Genomic DNA, 18,867 nt, shown 5'->3' with positions numbered 1-18,867 from the left:
AATTTCTATTGCCACTTCATCCCTGATTACTCCTCTCTGGTGGTGCCAATTACCCTGAAGGGAGCTAGTGCCAGAACCTGGCCTCCTGAAGCAGTCGAGGCTTTCCACAAGCTCAAAACAGCCTTCCTGTCTGCATCTATTCTCACACGTCCTGACATTCTTCAGCCTTCTTTCTTGGAGGAAGATGCTTCATCCTTGGGAGTGGAGAACGTTGTTCTCCAAATGCATGACAGTAAGCTCCGTCCCTGCGGCTTCTTCTCTAATAGGTTTTCTGATGCAGAAATAAATTACACCATCGGGGATCGGGAGCTTCTGGCTATCAAGCTGGCACTGCAAGAATGGCAACATCTACTGGACGGATCTCCTCATTGTATTCTGGTCTATACCAATCATAAGAACCTCCAGTATCTGCAATCTGCCGATGCTCAAATCCCAGGCAAGCAGGATGGGCTCTCTTCTTCGCCAGGTTTAATTTTGGCATTACCTTCTGGCCCGCTTCCAAGAATGCTCGTGCTGATGCCTTGTCCAGATCATTTAACCACCCCCCATCCGTGCTACAGCCTATATACGGCTGCAGCGCGGACTCGAATTTTCGGGAGGCCGTTTTTAAATGGCCTCCCAGTGACACGCCCCCAGCACGCTCCCGCGAGCGCGCTGCGGGGAAAATCTGTGTCGGCCGTGTCCCTTGGACACGGCCGATCACAGATCGTGGTGAATGGCCAATCACAGCGGCCATTCACCACGTGATCTGGCCGTCCAATGAGCGATGATCTCATATGTAAACATATGAGATCATCTCTCATCGCCGGCGCTCCTTCCTCACACGGAGCCTGCAGTGTGAGGGAGGAGGGGGAGCCTCACAGCGCCGGGGACACAGGAGAATGTAATCAGGGCACCGATCACCAGTGCCCTGATTACACAAGGTAAAAACACACACACAGTGCCCCCCCATCAGTGCCCACAGTGCCCGCCATCAGTGCCCCCCATCAATGCCCACAATCAGTGCCCATAGTGCTGCTAGTCAGTGCCCATCAGTGCCTGCTCATCTAGGCACTGATGAGCACTGACTGGCAGCACTATGGGCACTGAGTGTGGGCACTGATGGTGCTGCCCATCAGTGCTGCTCATCAGTGCCACCCGTCAGTGTCCAGTGCCATCCGCCAGTGCCCATCAGTGCCGCCTATCAGTGCCCATCAGTGCCGCCTCTCAGTGCCGCCTCTCAGTGCCCAGCAGTGCCACCTGTCAGTGCCCAGCAGTGCCACCTCTCAGTGCCCAGCAGTGCCGCCTATCAGTGCCCAGCAGTGCCGCCTATCAGTGCCCAGCAGTGCCGCCTATCAGTGCTCATCAGTGCCGCCTCTCAGTGCCGCCTCTCAGTGCCGCCTATCAGTGCTCATCAGTGCGGCATATTAGTACCTCCTCATCAGTGAAAAATTTATTTTCAAAATTTACTCGCAGAAACAAGAAAAACTTTTTTTTTTTTTCAAAATTTTTTGTCTTTATTCTTTTTTTTTGTAAAAAATAAAAAACCCAGAGATGATTAAATACCACCAAAAGAAAGCTCTATTTGTATGAAAAAAATGATAAAAATTTCAAATGGGTACAGTGTAGCATGACCGCGCAATTGTCATTCAAAGTGTGACAGCGCTGAAAGCTGAAAATTGGCCTAGAAGGCAAGTGGTTAACATTGCTGACTCTGAGTGTCATATCGCACCTGAAACTATTATTCCTGCTTATTGTTTCCTGGCCTCCGCTCATCTTTAGTCTCCACGTATCCCGCCCAGAAAGACCTTTGTGGTGCCCTCCTTTTGCTCCAAGCTTCTCAAATGGGCAAATAACTCTAAACTCTCTGATTATCCTGGTGTGCAACGCACCTGTGCCTTCTTGCAGTGTTACTACTGGTGGCCCTCACTCCGGAAGGATGTTGAAGAATATATCCAGTCTAATGCCTCATTTCCACTGAGCGGATCGGTTCGGGTCGGTACGGTTGTTGTACGCTATTTCGAGTGTTTCCATTATGAAAGTGGCCCATACAACCGAACCAAACCGCACCATTCCTGGTCCTCCTTCAGATGTAGGGCCATAGGAAATGGTACAGTACGGTTAGGGTGGAGCTACTGGCGTCACACGATACATTCCACTGATTGGCAGACAGGAAAACGTCAATGCACACGTCAAACGAAAATCCAGCCCAGATAATAGTCCAGACTTGCAGTGGAAACGCTCACCTGAATAGACCGGACCATTATAACCCTTCCAAACTGTACCAACCCGAACAGTTCTGCTCAGTGGAAATGAGGCATTTGTCCTCTACGTCTGCTCCAGCAGGTCTCCTTTTACCTCTACCTGTTCCAGATATACCTTGGCGCTGCATCTCTATGGACTTTATCTCTGAACTACCCCCCTCAGAGGGCTGCACCGTTATCTGGGTGGTGGTGGACAGGTTTTCTAAAATGTAAAAAAGGAGCAAGTAGAGATAAAACCGGGGGACTAAAAACCTGCTCAACCGGCGCTCATGTAAAATATTTGTGTTAAAATACAATATAAGAACAACACATAAAGTGTAAGCTGCTGCTATAACATAAAATCACATAGATAGAGGTGCATATAAAGATTGCAATGTTCCAATACAGCAGACTAAAACGCACTAGCAGCGCTCAAATAAAGTGCAACCCAATGGGCTGGGGAATACAGTCAATGAAAGTTCATGCACAGTGCCCGAATGGTGTCTACAAACGGCAGTCCAAAACAAGCAAAAATCCTTTGACGTTCACCACACAGGACCCTCCACCTCACCACGGTGCTCACCCTTAAGGTAATACACTCACCAGAAATCTGGTCAAAGCAAGCCCAGAAACATGTGCCGATCACCAGCAGAGAATGGATCGTCCAATCTCCATTGTAAAAAGCACCGACCTCCACCAGACAGGCTCCTGATAGATCTCGGTTAGACCGGTATGTATGGCAAACCCAAAGTACGTTCCAAACGTTCAAAGTTGGTACATGTGGAAATAATAAGGTCTCATAGAGAAGTATTGTTTGGCCGAAACCTCTTTATTTCCCAAAAAAATACAATCCCCTGTAGCAATTGCACTTACACATAATAAAAACAGACAGGCATTTGAAAGCTGAAATAAGGCGTAACCTGCGTGTTGCAGCCGGTCCCCGTGCTGATTGTTCGCCGCTGGTACCTAAGCTATGCTCGCTTTAGCTTAGGTACCAGCGGTGAACAATCACCATTCGGGCACTGTGCATGAACTTTCATTGACTGTATTCCCCAGCCCATTGGGTTGCACTTTATTTGAGCGCTGCTAGTGCGTTTTAGTCTGCTGTATTGGAACATTGCAATCTTTATATGCACCTCTATCTAGGTTTTCTAAAATGTGTCACTTAACTCCACTGCCAGGCAGTGGCGGCCGGCCGATAGGGGCCGCAGGGGCGCCGCCCCCCCCCCCCAAAAAAAAAAGAAAGGAAGAAAGATTTGGCAATATGATGGATGGATGGACCCAGGCCAGGCCAGAACAGGTAGGTACAGGCAGGTCACCGTGCAAGATTTATCAAGTTACCCAGGCCGGGCCCAGACCAGAGTGTGCAGATATCATTATATATATCATGGATGGATGGATGGATGGATGGATGAAAGGGGCATGTACGCTGGTCACTACATTGAAAGGGGGCCTGTACGCTGGTCACTACATTGAAAGGGGCATGTATGCTGGTCACTACATTGAAAGGGGGCCTGTATACTGGTCACTACATTGAATGGGGGCATGTACGCTGGTCACTACATTGAAAGGGGCATGTACGCTGGTCACTACATTGAAAGGGGCATGTACGCTTGTCACTGCATTAAAAGGGGGCCTGTACGCTGGTCACTACATTGAAAGGGGGCATGTAGGCTTGTCACTGCATTAAAAGGGGGCATGTACGCTTGTCACTACATTGAAAGGGGCATGTACGCTGGTCACTACATTGAATGGGGCATGTACGCTTGTCACTGCATTAAAAGGGGGCCTGTACGCTGGTCACTGCATTAAAAGGGGGCATGTACGCTTGTCACTACATTGAAAGGGGGCATGTACGCTTGTCACTACATTGAAAGGGGCATGTACGCTGGTCACTACATTGAAAGGGGCATGTACGCTTGTCACTGCATTAAAAGGGGGCCTGTACGCTGGTCACTACATTGAAAGGGGGCATGTAGGCTTGTCACTGCATTAAAAGGGGGCATGTACGCTTGTCACTACATTGAAAGGGGCATGTACGCTGGTCACTACATTGAATGGGGCATGTACGCTTGTCACTGCATTAAAAGGGGGCCTGTACGCTGGTCACTGCATTAAAAGGGGGCATGTACGCTTGTCACTACATTGAAAGGGGGCATGTACGCTTGTCACTACATTGAAAGGGGCATGTACGCTGGTCACTACATTGAAAGGGGCATGTACGCTGGTCACTACATTGAAAGGGGGCATGTACGCTGGTCACTGCATTAAAAGGGGGCCTGTACGCTGGTCACTACATTGAAAGGGGGCATGTACGCTGGTCACTACATTGAAAGGGGGCCTGTACGCTGGTCACTACATTGAAAGGGGCATGTACGCTTGTCACTACATTGAAAGGGGCATGTACGCTGGTCACTACATTGAAAGGGGCATGTACGCTGGTCACTACATTGAAAGGGGGCCTGTACGCTGGTCACTACATTGAAAGGGGGCATGTACGCTGGTCACTACATTAAAAGGGGGCCTGTACGCTTGTCACTACATTGAAAGGGGCATGTACGCTGGTCACTACATTGAAAGGGGCATGTACGCTGGTCACTACATTGAAAGGGGGCATGTACGCTTGTCACTGCATTAAAAGGGGGCATGTACGCTTGTCACTACATTGAAAGGGGGCCTGTACGCTGGTCACTACATTGAAAGGGGCATGTACGCTGGTCACTACATTGAAAGGGGGCATGTACGCTGGTCACTACATTAAAAGGGGGCCTGTACGCTTGTCACTACATTGAAAGGGGCATGTACGCTGGTCACTACATTGAAAGGGGCATGTACGCTGGTCACTACATTGAAAGGGGCATGTACGCTGGTCACTACATTGAAAGGGGCATGTACGCTGGTCACTACATTGAAAGGGGGCATGTACGTTTGTCACTGCATTAAAAGGGGGCATGTACGCTGGTCACTGCATTGAAAGGGGGCCTGTACGCTGGTCACTACATTGAAAGGGGGCATGTACGCTGGTCACTACATTAAAAGGGGGCCTGTACGCTTGTCACTACATTGAAAGGGGCATGTACGCTGGTCACTACATTGAAAGGGGCATGTACGCTTGTCACTACATTGAAAGGGGGCATGTACGCTGGTCACTACATTAAAAGGGGGCCTGTACGCTGGTCACTACATTGAAAGGGGGCATGTACGCTTGTCACTACATTGAAAGGGGCATGTACGCTTGTCACTGCATTGAAAGGGGGCCTGTATGCTGGTCACTACATTAAAAGGGGGCCTGTATGCTGGTCACTACATTGAAAGGGGGCCTGTACGCTGGTCACTACATTGAAAGGGGGCCTGTGCTGTGGGATTAGTGCTAGGGGGTCTGTACTGTGGGGTTTGTGCTAGGGGGTCTGTACTGTGGGATTAGTGCTAGGGGGCCTGTACTGTGGGGTTTGTGCTAGGGGGTCTGTACTGTGGGGTTTGTGCTAGGGGGTCTGTACTGTGGGGTTTGTGCCACTCTCAGTCAGTGTATCCCATAATAGGGTGTCTCTCACAGTATATCCCATAATAGGGCCCCTACTCCCTATTATGGGATATACTAGTACTGATGGACCCCTTAATATGTGATATATTGGGAGAATTTGTTCACACAAGCAAAATACAGGGGGCAAAATGGGTGGAGTCTATAAGGGGTGGGGCTCCTGAGAAATGGGAGGGGTCAAAATAGAAGAGCGGGTTCTTGCGCCCCCCCATCTTAAAACTTCACCAGCTGCCACTGCTGCCAGGTCTACCCTCTGCTGTCACTTTGGCCTCCATCTTCATGTGGAAAATCTTTCTTCTCCATGGTATGCCCTTGCACATTGTCTCATAGATAAAGGAGTTCAGTGTACGGCCTGCTTCTGGGGAGCTCTGGCCACATCCTTTGGAATCAAGTTGAACTTCTCCTCAGCTTTTTATCTGCAGTCAAACGGACAAACGGAAAGGGTTAACCAGAATGTGGAATGGTATCTTGGTGCCTTCATTTCTGCCCATCAGGATGATTGGGTAGACCTTTTACCCTGGGCAGAATTTGCCCTCAATAACTACGCTAATACCAGCACTGGTGAGTCTCCTGTTTTCATGGTATTTGGCTGCCATTCTTCAGTACCATTTCCTGTTCTGATCTCTGCTGAGATGTCGCGGCAGAGATCTCAATTCTATATGGGCAGATGTTTCCAAGAATTTACATCTGACAGCTTCCAGGTACAAAGTAGCGGCAGATCGTCATCACCGTGTGACCGCGTCAGTCCCAAAATTTTCCCTGGTGGTAAGGTTTGGCTCTCTACCAAGAATATCCGTCTCTGAGTACCTTCTATGAAATTTGCTCCCCATTTCATTGGCCCCTTTACAATTCTGTGCCAGGTTAATCCTGTCGCTCTTAACCACTTAAGCCCCGGAAGATTTTACCCCCTTCCTGACCAGGGGGTATTTTGCGATTCGGCACTGCGTGACTTTAATGGACAATTGCGCGGTCGTGCGACACTGTATCTAAACAAATTTGGTGTTCTTTTTTTCCCACAAACAGAGCTTTCTTTTGGTGGTATTTGATCCCCTGTGCGATTTTTTGATCATGCGCTATAAACAAAAAAAGAACGTAAATTTTGCAAAAATAGCAATATTTTTCACATTTTTTTATATGAAATTCCCCCCCAAAAAAATGTAAAAATCTAAATTTTTTAACATTTTTAGCCAATTTGTTTTATGCTACCTATGTTTGGTAAAAAAAAATCCCAAAAAGCGTATTTTGATTGGTTTGCGCAAAAGTTATCGCGTTTACTAACAAAGGGAAAGATTTTTGTCATTTTTGTTGGTTTTTTTTTAACGCGTAATGGCGGCGATCTGCGATTTTTTTTGTGGTACTGCGACATTGCGGCGGACAGATCGGACCCTTGACTGACATTTTTGACACTTTTGGGGTTACCAGTGACATTTCTACAGTAATCAGTGCTATACATATGCACTGTTACTGTAAAAATACACTGGCAGTGAAGGGGTTAACTTTTTTTTGAAAGGGCGGGGCTATGTGTGTCCCTAGGGGCGTGCTTTCTACTGTGATTGGCTGTGGCTACTAGTGTATGAACAGTGATCAACGGTTCTACATAGTAGAACCCTATGATCATCTGTCATACACAGGGGAGAATGACAGGCGGCTTGTTTACACAAGCTGCCTGCCTTTCTCCCTCTCCCCCGATGATCGCCGAGTGATCGGCGGACATCGGGTCCGCCGGTCACACGCGCGGGGGGGTTCGTGACCGTGCGGGAGCGGGAGCGCGCCTCCGGGGGCGCGCGCTCGCTCCCTAGACCCTCACAGGCTAGCGACGTAGACCTACGTCACTTTGCCTGTGAGGGGCTGACTGCCGACGTAGATCGGCGTTAGGCAGTCGGCAAGTGGTTAAGCTCCGTCTCCTGTCACATTTAGAAATCCCCAATGTTTTCCATGTTTCTCTCCTTAGACCAGTGGTTCTTAACCTGGGTTCGATCGAACCCCAGGGGTTCGGTGACTCAGTCTCCGGGGTTCGGCGGGGGGGACAAAGGGGCAATTGCTCCCCCCGAGAAAATATTACTGATTGTGAGGCCGATCGCACCCCGGGAAATCAGAGCTGCAGTCGGGACAACTCACAGCCATTACACAGACACTTGACACTCCGCCCCCTGTACCTCCCCCAGCAGGTTTCCAGCCTATCTCCTGCAGGCTGCTTGCTGCGTGAGTGGGCGGGATGGGGATGTACCTGACCACGGAGATCGCGCCCGCCTGGAAAAGGGAAGTGTGAGCAGCTGAGCAGAGGGAGCCGAGTGAATGTTCCTGGAGGTAGGCTCAGCTAGCTGTACATGGTGGATTTGTTTACAAGGACCTCTATGCTACGTCTGCTGAGTTACTGCAGCTTAGCATAGAGGTGCTGTTAGCTGACAGATGGAAATGCATGTCCTTTTCATTTAGCTCAATAAAGCATTGTGAATACCCCCTGGTGTGTGCCCTCCTGATACCCCATGGAATGCTCTCCCAACACCTCCCCCCAATGTGTGCCCTCCTAACACCCCATGGTATGCCCTCCAAACACCTCCCCAAAGTGTGTTCCCTCTTGACACCCCATGCTATGTCCTCCCAACCCCCCCAGTGTGTGCCCTCCTGATACCCCATGGTATGCCCTCCCACCAAACCCCCCCCCAGTGTATGTCCTCCTGATACCCCATGGAATGCCCTCCCAACACCTCCCCCCAGTGTGTTCCCTCCTGACACCCCATGGTATGTCTTCCCAGCCCCCCCAGTGTGTGCCCTCCTGATACCCCATAGTATGCCCTCCCAACACCTCCCCCCCCAGTGTGTGCCCTCCTGACACCCCATGTTTTAATGGTTTTGTTCTTTGTTCTTAATGGTTTTGTTTTTTGAGATACAGTCGCCAACACTTGCAGGGAGGCCCCAGCGAGATTTGAACTCGCGACCCCTGGTTTACAAGACCAGTGCTCTAACCCCTGAGCTATGGAGCCTCTTTTTTTTTTTTTTTTTTTTTTTTTTTTTTTTTTTTTTTTTGAATGGTTTTGTTCATTTTGTGCACCTATGTATAAATACATACCTAAATATATACCTATGTTTTGAATTTGAAAAAATCATATTTTATTTTTTCAATTAAGAAGGGTTCGGTGAATGCGCATATGAAACTGGTGGGGTTCAGTACCTCCAACAAGGTTAAGAACCACTGCCTTAGACCATACATCATCAATAGGTTTTCTTTGTCCTATTCGTCATCCTTCTCCAACAGTCAGTACTTTGGATCAGTATGAAATCAAGCAAATCCTGGATTCCAAATTCTCCAGGGGAAGGCTCTTGTATCTAATTGACTGGAAGGGATATGGTCCTGAGGAGAGGTGTTGGATTCCTTCTACTGATGTTTCTGCCCCTCGTTTGCTGAGGCTTTTTCTTCAGAAGTTTCTTCTCAAGCCTGGCCCTAAACGAGTGGGGAGACCCCGTAAGAGGGGGGGGGGGGGGGACTGTCACAACTTAGCCTGCAGTTTTTGCTTGTATACTCTTTACTCTTACCTCCTTGCTGCTGTGTTTAAACCTTGCTTCCTTTCACATGTGTGGTTTGGTTGTGCTCACCTATGGGCGTCATCTGTTACTCTGTGGGCTTTATTTCCTGTCCTTCTCCATCACTTTTTAGCTTGCCTCCTAGTTGGCTTGTCTATATAAGACATGCTCAGTGTAACCCTCACTGCCTGAGCAACTTCACAGTTCTCTGCGCTCCCATTTGCATACCCCTTGGCTACTGTGTCTGATTAATCGTGTACCGACCCTGGCTTTGTTTATCGTCTGTGTTTGTTCACTACCTGCCCTGACCTCGGCTTGTCTCCTTGATATCCTTTCCTATCCGTGACCTGGTTCCATCCCCACCATCAGGGGCTCTGCTGAACCCTGGGGAACCATGTGCGGGCGATCTACAAGGGCTCACTAACACAGACTTCTGACACCCTGCACAATGCATTCCTGAACCTTGCACCTTGTACATTGCATTCCTTATCGTTGCACCCTGTACAATGCATTCCTGAATCATGCACTCTGTACAATGCACTCCTGAATCTTGCACCCTGTACAATATATTCCTGAACCTTGCACTCTGTACAACGCACTCCTGAACCTTGCACACCGTACAATGCAATCCTGAACCTTGCACCCTGTACAATGCATTCCTGAACCTTGCACCCCGTACAATGCATTCCTGAACTGTTCACCCTGTACAATGCATTCCTGAACCTTGCACCCTGTACAATGCATTCCTGAACCTTGCATCCTGTCCAATGCACTCCTGAACCTTGCACCCTGTCCAATGCACTCCTGAACCTTGCACCCTGTACAATGCATTCCTGAACCTTGCACCCTGTACATTGCATTCCTGAACCCTGCACTCTATACAATGCAATCCTGAACCTTGCATACTGTACAATGCAATCCTGAACCTTGTACCCTGTACAATGCATTCCTGAGCCTTGCACCCCGTACAATGCATTCCTGAACTGTTCACCCTGTACAATGCATTCCTGAACCTTGCACCCTGTCCAACACACTCCTGAACCTTGCACCCTGTCCAATGCACTCCTGAACCTTGCACCCTGTGCAATGAATTCTTGAACCTTGCACCCTGTACAATATATTCCTGAACCTTCACCCTGTACAATATATTCCTGAACCTTGCACCCTGTACAATGCATTCCTGAACCTTGCACTCTTACAATGCATTCCTGAACCTTGCACCTCGTACAATGCATTCCTGAACTGTTCACCCTGTACAATGCATTCCTGAACCTTGCACCCTGTCCAACTCACTCCTGAACCTTGCACCCTGTCCAATGCACTCCTGAACCTTGCACCCTGTACAATGCATTCCTGAACCTTGCACCATGTACATTGCATTCCTGAACCTTGCTCCCTGTACAATGCATTCCTGAATCATGCACCCTGTACAATGAATTCTTGAACCTTGCACCCTGTACAATATATTCCTGAACCCTGCACCCTGTACAATGCATTCATGAAGCTTGCACCCTGTACAATGCAATCTTGAACCTTGCACTCTGTACAATGCATTCCTGAACCTTGCACCCTGTACAATGCATTCCTGAACCTTGCACCCTGTACAATACATTCCTGAACCTTGCACCCAGAACCAAACCCCTCACTATACACTCTTGTAATGATATGTTGGTATTTTTATTTAAAGTTTTTGTGCAGTCATTAAAAAGGTGGGGTATACATGGGCAGGGCAAAGGGGGTCGAGTCAGGAGCGGAGCCAGGGGGCGGCAAAATGAGGTTTTGCCCAGGGTGTCAAAAATCCTTCCACCAGCCCTGGGTTTAAGATGCTGTTATAAGCTTCCGCATAGTTGGGTATTTGGTGGCAGTTTCTCTTTTTTAAAAGCACTGAGTCAGCACCTTCTCTGGTGAGGGATATTTTAGGACTTTATGCCTAAAAATAATCCAGGAAACAAAAGTAACAAGTGATGTCAGGGGAGGAGGTTGGCAGTTCCTTATTTTCTTATAAAGGGAATGTGCTGTTTGTGTCAATGCTTTTTAGATGAAACATTTTCAATGAGAGCAGCAAGATGTAAATATGTTTATCAATGTGTGTGTTAATGAGTATTAAAATATAAAAAAAAAACATAATTCTGTATAATATATACAGTGCTCAGCATAAATGAGTACACCTCTGGAGGCATGGACTCCAGAGAGAGAGACATAATTTCCCCCCTGTACAAATCATTAGTAAGTCCTCATCTGGAATATGCAGTTCAGTTTTGGGCACCAGTTCTCAAAAAAGGATATCGGGGAAATAGAGAAAGTGCAGAGAAGGGCAACCAAACTGATAAGAGATGGAGGAGCTCAGCTACGAGAAAAGATTAGAGGAACTGAATTTATTCTCTCTTGAGAAGAGGAGATTAAGGGGGGATTTGATCACCATGTATAAATACATAAGGGGTCCATATAGTGAACTTGGTGTTGAGTTATTCACTTTCACCACTTGCCGACCGCCTGCCACAGATATATAGGCGGCAGGTTGGCTCGGCTGCGCTAATCGCCATACCTGTATGGGGATCCACGGTAACGATCCTGGCGCACGTGTTAGCCAGCGGGGAAGCTGATTCACGGGACCGGCGGCCGCGATTGCAGCTGGCCACCGGCGATCGCTCCCCGTGGAGAGCAGACCGCTGTTCTGTCAGTAATGAACACAGGTATCCTGTGTCCCTCCTATTTAGGAACACAGGTCTCTGTGTTTATCCAGTAAATACACCCCCACACAGTTAGAAAGCACCCCCCTAGGGACACATTTAACTATTTGATCGCCCCTGGTGTTAACCCCTTCCCTGCCAGTGTCATTAGTACAGTAACAGTGCATATTTTTAGCACTGATTACTGTAGTAATGTCACTGGTCCCCCCAAAAGTGTCAAAAATGTCAGTTAGGGGTCCGATCTGAGTGTCCACCGCAATGCAGTGGCGTCTCCAGCTTTGTTATTTAGGGGGGTGGGGCACATGAGGGGACAGGGACAAAAGTAGGGGGGCCAACTATAAATTGCAATTTTTCTAATATCTATCTATCTATCTATCTATCTATCTATCTATCTATCTATCTATCTATCTATCTATCTATCTATCTATCTATCTATCTATCTATCTATCTATCTATCTATCTATCTATCTATCTATCATAGAATAGAATAGAATGCACTACAGAGGCCTTGTTACAAATTCACTTTTGTTTTTCCCAAAATGGAAATCAAACACAAACTTGAAGCGCCCATTCACACTGGCGCGGCGCGACTTGCACGGACTTCATATCATTGAAATCAATGCAAGTCGCCTCCAGGTCGCCCTAAAGTAGTACAGGACCCTTTTTCTAAGTCGGAGCGACTTGTGTCGCTCCTATTAGAACGGGTCCTGTGCTAATCAATGGCAGGCGACCGACCGTGACTTGTCAGGCGACCAAGTCGCCTGACAAGTCGCGCTAGTGTGAATGGGGTCGAAATATTCCTGACAACATCCATCAAACACACAAACATGAAATATTCCTGATAATGGGCATCAAACTCATAAACATAAAGTACACCTCACAACGGGCATCAAATGCATAAACATGAAATATTCCTGACAATGGACATCCGATTCATAAACGTGAAATATTCAAGTCAAATGGTCAGAAATAACTTCATGTTTATGAATTGGATGTCCATTGTCAGGAATATTTCATGTTTGTGTTTAATGGCCAATGTCAGGAATATGTCAGGTTTATGCGTTTGATTCCGAAAATGGAAATCAAATACATAAACATGAAATATTACTGACAATGGATATTAAAAGCATAAACATTAAATGACAATGTGGACTGACACGCTGACAGAATTTTACAGCTGGACATAGCAAACTTACGGACATGTATTATACATGTTTGCCATGTTCAACTGTAAAGTTCTGTCAGCGGGTCAGTCCACATTGTCATTTTCAGGGGCATGAGGGTGGTACGAGAAAGGAAATGTGCAGTGGACTCACTGCTCCACTTACCTGCCACCTCTAAAACCGATGTCCCCAGGCCTGCTCCTTGCGTGCTGGCTGTGTCTGGCTCCTCTGCTGCGTGCTGCTGCCTCGCCTTACCGGTGACTCCACTGACGTTGTCCACACACTCTGGGCCTTCAAATGCATAAAACATGAAACATTTGTGAAAAATTGGTCAAATAAAGACATAAACATGTGACTTACCTCCCAGGCAGGCTGAGGCTGCCCCTCTAAGCCGATGCCCCCGGCCTGCTCCTCGTGTCCTGGTGGCTTGCTCAGCCTCGGCTCCTCAGAGTCCTCCTCACACTCCTCTGTGCTGGCGCTGCTGCTTGGCTTGCTGGCTGGGCTGGCATATGCTTGCTGCCAGTGCCTTGCCTCGCGCTGCCGTCAGCGTCGCTTCACCGTCCGGTCCGGTCCCAGTCCCCGACACACAGTGGACAGACTGCTAAGTATTCAGTCAGTACTGTCCATGTGAAGCCACTCCCGCCCGCGCTTTAGGCCTGTCCTCCTAGGCTGGGTGCTTGGTGCACGCCGCGCACTCTCCCTATGCTGGCGTGACGTCATGCATGATGGCACTCCCCTGTGCACGCCCCCCTCCGCCCGCCCGCCAGCCTGTGTTTGTAGAGGCGCCGCGCGCAGCGTCTCTCTCGGTTTGTACAGAGTCCATTCCAATGTTGACTGTGTGCACATACTTAATTGGGGGAGGCACATAGGAGGGCAAAGACTAATTTTGGGGGGCCATGGTCCCCTCTGGCCCCCCCTTGTGACGCCACTGCCGCAATGTAGAAGTCCCGCTAAAAATCGCTGATCACCGCCATTACTAGTAAAAATCAATAAATAAATAAAAATTACATAAATCGTTCCCCTAGTTTGTAGAGACGATAACTTTTGCGCAAACCAATCAAAATACGCTTATGAGGATTTTTTTTTCCAAAAAGATGTAGCAGAATACAAATTGGCCTAAAATTAAAAAATAAATTGATTTTTACTTTTTTTTTATTGGGAATGTTATATAGCAGAATGTGAAAAATATTGTTTTTTTTTTTTTCAGAATTGTCTCTTTTTTTTTGTTTATAGCGCAAAAAATAAAAATCGCAGAGGTGATCAAATACCACCAAAAGAAATCTCTATTTGTGGGAAAAAAAGGACATCAATTTTATTGGGGTACGGCGTCGCTCGACCGCGCAATTGTCAATTAAAATAACGCAGTGCTGAATCGCAAAAAAATGGCCTGGTCATTAAGGGGAAAAATCCTCCCGGTCCAGAAATGGTTAAATATTAGGACACTTACCTGTCCTGGAATCCAGCGATGTTGGCACCCCAGCCGATGTTTCCATTGGCTGTCAGGTGCTGCCGCCACCATGGCTAGAAAAGGAACCCGGCAGTGAAGCTTTGCCGCTTCACGGGCGGTCCTCTGCTGCGCATGCGCGAAGCGCGCTGCACATTCTGAATGGTGCGGCGGCGGGCGAAGGAGGAGGGGGCCCGGCTTGTGATGTACCTAGCCGCAGCAGAGGTAGGGACAGGTACCTGTCAATAACCAGTTCCTGCTCCCCCTTCTACCCACTGAAAGGTGTCAAATATGGCAAACAGATAAGCGTAGGTTCCACTTTTGGGTGGAACTCAGCTTTAACAAGAATTCAACTGCAGGTGAGTGTAAATATTCATTAAACAGGTGTCCATCAGACAGGTGATTATAAAAGGGCGTTAAATAACAACAGGGCCAGGACAAGGGGTGGGCAGGAGGGGTGACTGCCCTGGGCACTGTGGTATCGTGTAGGTTGGAGGGCACCAACAGGAGGTTGGGGGGAGGGGGATTTGTGTTGAGAAGGTGAATTTGGGGGGCAGCAGCGGGAGAATTGCTCTAGGAGTGATAATTTGGGGGGATTTGTGTTGGGAGGGGGGAAGGGGGAAGGGAATGTGTGCTGAGAAGGGGAATTTGGGGGGCAGCGGCGGGAGAATTGCTCTAGGAGTGATAATTTGGGGGGATTTGTGTTGGGAGGGGGGAAGGGGGAAGGGAATGTGTGCTGAGAAGGGGAATTTGGGGGGCAGCAGCGGGAGAATTGCTCTAGGAGTGATAATTTGGGGGGATTTGTGTTGGGAGGGGGGAAGGGGGAAGGGAATGTGTGCTGAGAAGGGGAATTTGGGGGGCAGCGGCGGGAGAATTGCTCTAGGAGTGATAATTTGGTGGGATTTGTGTTGGGAGGGGGGAAGGGGGAAGGGAATGTGTGCTGAGAAGGGGAATTTGGGGGGCAGCAGCGGGAGAGTTGCTCTAGGAGAGGAAATTTGGGAGGATTTGTGTTGGGAAGGGGGAAGGGGGAAGGGAATGTGTGCTGAGAAGGGGAATTTGGGGGGCAGCAGCGGGAGAATTGCTCTAGGAGTGATAATTTGGGGGTTTTGTGTTGGGAGGGGGGAAGGGGGAAGGGAATGTGTGCTGAGAAGGGGAATTTGGGGGGCAGCAGCGGGAGAATTGCTCTAGGAGTGATAATTTGGGGGGATTTGTGTTGGGAGGGGGGAAGGGGGAAGGGAATGTGTGCTGAGAAGGGGAATTTGGGGGGCAGCAGCGGGAGAATTGCTCTAGGAGTGATAATTTGGTGGGATTTGTGTTGGGAGGGGGGAAGGGGGAAGGGAATGTGTGCTGAGAAGGGGAATTTGGGGGGCAGCAGCGGGAGAATTGCTCTAGGAGTGATAATTTGGGGGGATTTGTGTTGGAAGTGGGGAAGGGGGAAGGGAATGTGTGCTGAGAAGGGGAATTTGGGGGGCAGCAGCAGAAGAATTGCTCTAGGAGTGATAATTTGGGGGGATTTGTGTTGGGAGGGGGAAAGGGGGAAGGGAATGTGTGCTGAGAAGGGGAATTTGGGGGGCAGCAGGAGAATTGCTCTAGGAGTGATAATTTGGGGGGATTTGTGTTGGGAGGGGGGAAGGGGGAAGGGAATCTGTGCTGAGAAGGGGAATTTGGGGGGCAGCAGGAGAATTGCTCGAGGAGTGATAATTTGGGAGGATTTGTGTTGGAAGGGGGGAAGGGGGAAGGGAATGTGTGCTGAGAAGGGGAATTTGGGGGCAGCAGGAGAATTGCTCTAGGAGTGATAATTTGGGGGGATTTGAGTTGGGAGGGGGGAAGGGGGAAGGGAATGTGTGCTGAGAAGGGGAATTTGGGGGGCAGCAGCGGGAGAATTGCTCTAGGAGTGATAATTTGGGGGGATTTGTGTTGGAAGTGGGGAAGGGGGAAGGGAATGTGTGCTGAGAAGGGGAATTTGGGGGGCAGCAGCAGAAGAATTGCTCTAGGAGTGATAATTTGGGGGGATTTGTGTTGGGAGGGGGGAAGGGGGAAGGGAATGTGTGCTGAGAAGGGGAATTTGGGGGGCAGCAGGAGAATTGCTCTAGGAGTGATAATTTGGGGGGATTTGTGTTGGGAGGGGGGAAGGGGGAAGGGAATCTGTGCTGAGAAGGGGAATTTGGGGGGCAGCAGGAGAATTGCTCGAGGAGTGATAATTTGGGAGGATTTGTGTTGGAAGGGGGGAAGGGGGAAGGGAATGTGTGCTGAGAAGGGGAATTTGGGGGCAGCAGGAGAATTGCTCTAGGAGTGATAATTTGGGGGGATTTGAGTTGGGAGGGGGGAAGGGGGAAGGGAATGTGTGCTGAGAAGGGGAATTTGGGGGGCAGCAGCGGGAGAATTGCTCTAGGAGTGATAATTTGGGGGGATTTGTGTTGGTAGGGGGGAAGGCGGAAGGGAATGTGTGCTGAGAAGGGGAATTTGGGGGGCAGCAGCGGGAGAATTGCTCTAGGAGTGATAATTTGGGGGGATTTGTGTTGGGAGGGGGGAAGGGGGAAGGGAATGTGTGCTGAGAAGGGGAATTTGGGGGGGCAGCAGCGGGAGAATTGCTCTAGGAGTGATAATTTGGGGGGATTTGTGTTGGGAGGGGGGAAGGGGGAAGGGAATGTGTGCTGAGAAGGGGAATTTGGGGGGCAGCAGCGGGAGAATTGCTCTAGGCGAGATAATTTGGGGGGATTTGTGTTGGGAGGGGGGAAGGGGGAAGGGAATGTGTGCTGAGAAGGGGAATTTGGGGGGCAGCAGCGGGAGAATTGCTCTAGGAGTGATAATTTGGGGGGATTTGTGTTGGGAGGGGGGAAGGGGGAAGGGAATGTGTGCTGAGAAGGGGAATTTGGGGGGCAGCAGGAGAATTGCTCTAGGAGTGATAATTTGGGAGGATTTGTGTTGAGAGGGGGGAAGGGGGAAGGGAATGTGTGCTGAGAAGGGGAATTTGGGGGGCAGCGGCGGGAGAATTGCTCTAGGAGTGATAATTTGGTGGGATTTGTGTTGGGAGGGGGGAAGGGGGAAGGGAATGTGTGCTGAGAAGGGGAATTTGGGGGGCAGCAGCGGGAGAATTGCTCTAGGAGTGATAATTAGGGGGGATTTGTGTTGGGAGGGGGGAAGGGGGAAGGGAATGTGTGCTGAGAAGGGGAATTTGGGGGGCAGCAGCGGGAGAATTGCTCTAGGAGTGATAATTTGGGGGGATTTGTGTTGGGAGGGGGGAAGGGGGAAGGGAATGTGTGCTGAGAAGGGGAATTTGGGGGGCAGCAGCGGGAGAATTGCTCTAGGAGTGATAATTTGGGGGGATTTGTGTTGGGAGAGGGGAAGGGGGAAGGGAATGTGTGCTATAAAAGTAAAATGGTAGAATGGTGGAAATACATTTGGGGGGGGGGGGGGGTGTCATTTGTGCTAGTAGGGTTGATTGGTGGGTATTTGTGCTAGGATGGGGAATTTGTCGGAGGAATTATTGCTAGATTGGGGGAGGGGAATTTATGCTGTAAGGGGTCCGATCTGTCCGCCACAATGTAGCAGTTTTTTTTAGAAAAAAACAATATTTTTTACATTCTGCTATATGACATTCCCCCAAAAAAGTGTAAAAATCAAAATTTTTTTACATTTTAGGCCAATTTGTTTTCTGCTAGAAAAAAAAAAATCGCAATAAGCGTATTTTGATTGGTTTGCGCAAAAGTTATCGCGTCTACTAACTACGGCAAAGATTTATGTCATTTTTATTGTTTTTTCTTTGCTAGTAATGGCGGCGGTCTGCGATTTTTAGTGGGACTGCGACATTGCGGCGGACAGATTGGACCCCTAACTGACATTTTTGACCCTTTTGGGGGGACCAGTGACATTACTACAGTAATCAGTGCTAAAAATATGCACTGTTACTGTACTAATGACACTGGCAGGGAAGGAGTTAACCCAGGGGTGATCAAGGGGTTAAGTGTGAGCCTAGGGGGTGTTTTCTAACTGTAGGGGGGGCGTGGCTTCTGAAATGACCATAGAGACCTGTGATCCTATATAGACGGATCACAGGAGCTCTGTGATCATTCCAGGGGGAAGGGCGGTCAGCTGTGTTTACAACAGCCATCCGTCCTTCTCTCTCAGCGGGGAGCGATCGTGGGTGTCAGGCGTGACCTGTGCATTGGAGTCCCCGTTGCAGGGCAGGAGCTTGCTCGCCCCTAGCTGCAGGCGCGCGACCGACGTCGGTTTGCGCAGGAGGGGCCACACTGTTGTAGTAAAAAGGCGGCGGGCGGGCGGTCGGGAA

Source organism: Pelophylax lessonae (assembly GCF_965119305.1).
Source record: "Pelophylax lessonae genome assembly, chromosome: 2".
NCBI classification, from domain to species: Eukaryota; Metazoa; Chordata; class Amphibia; order Anura; family Ranidae; genus Pelophylax; species Pelophylax lessonae.
This window is presented reverse-complemented; position numbering follows the sequence as displayed.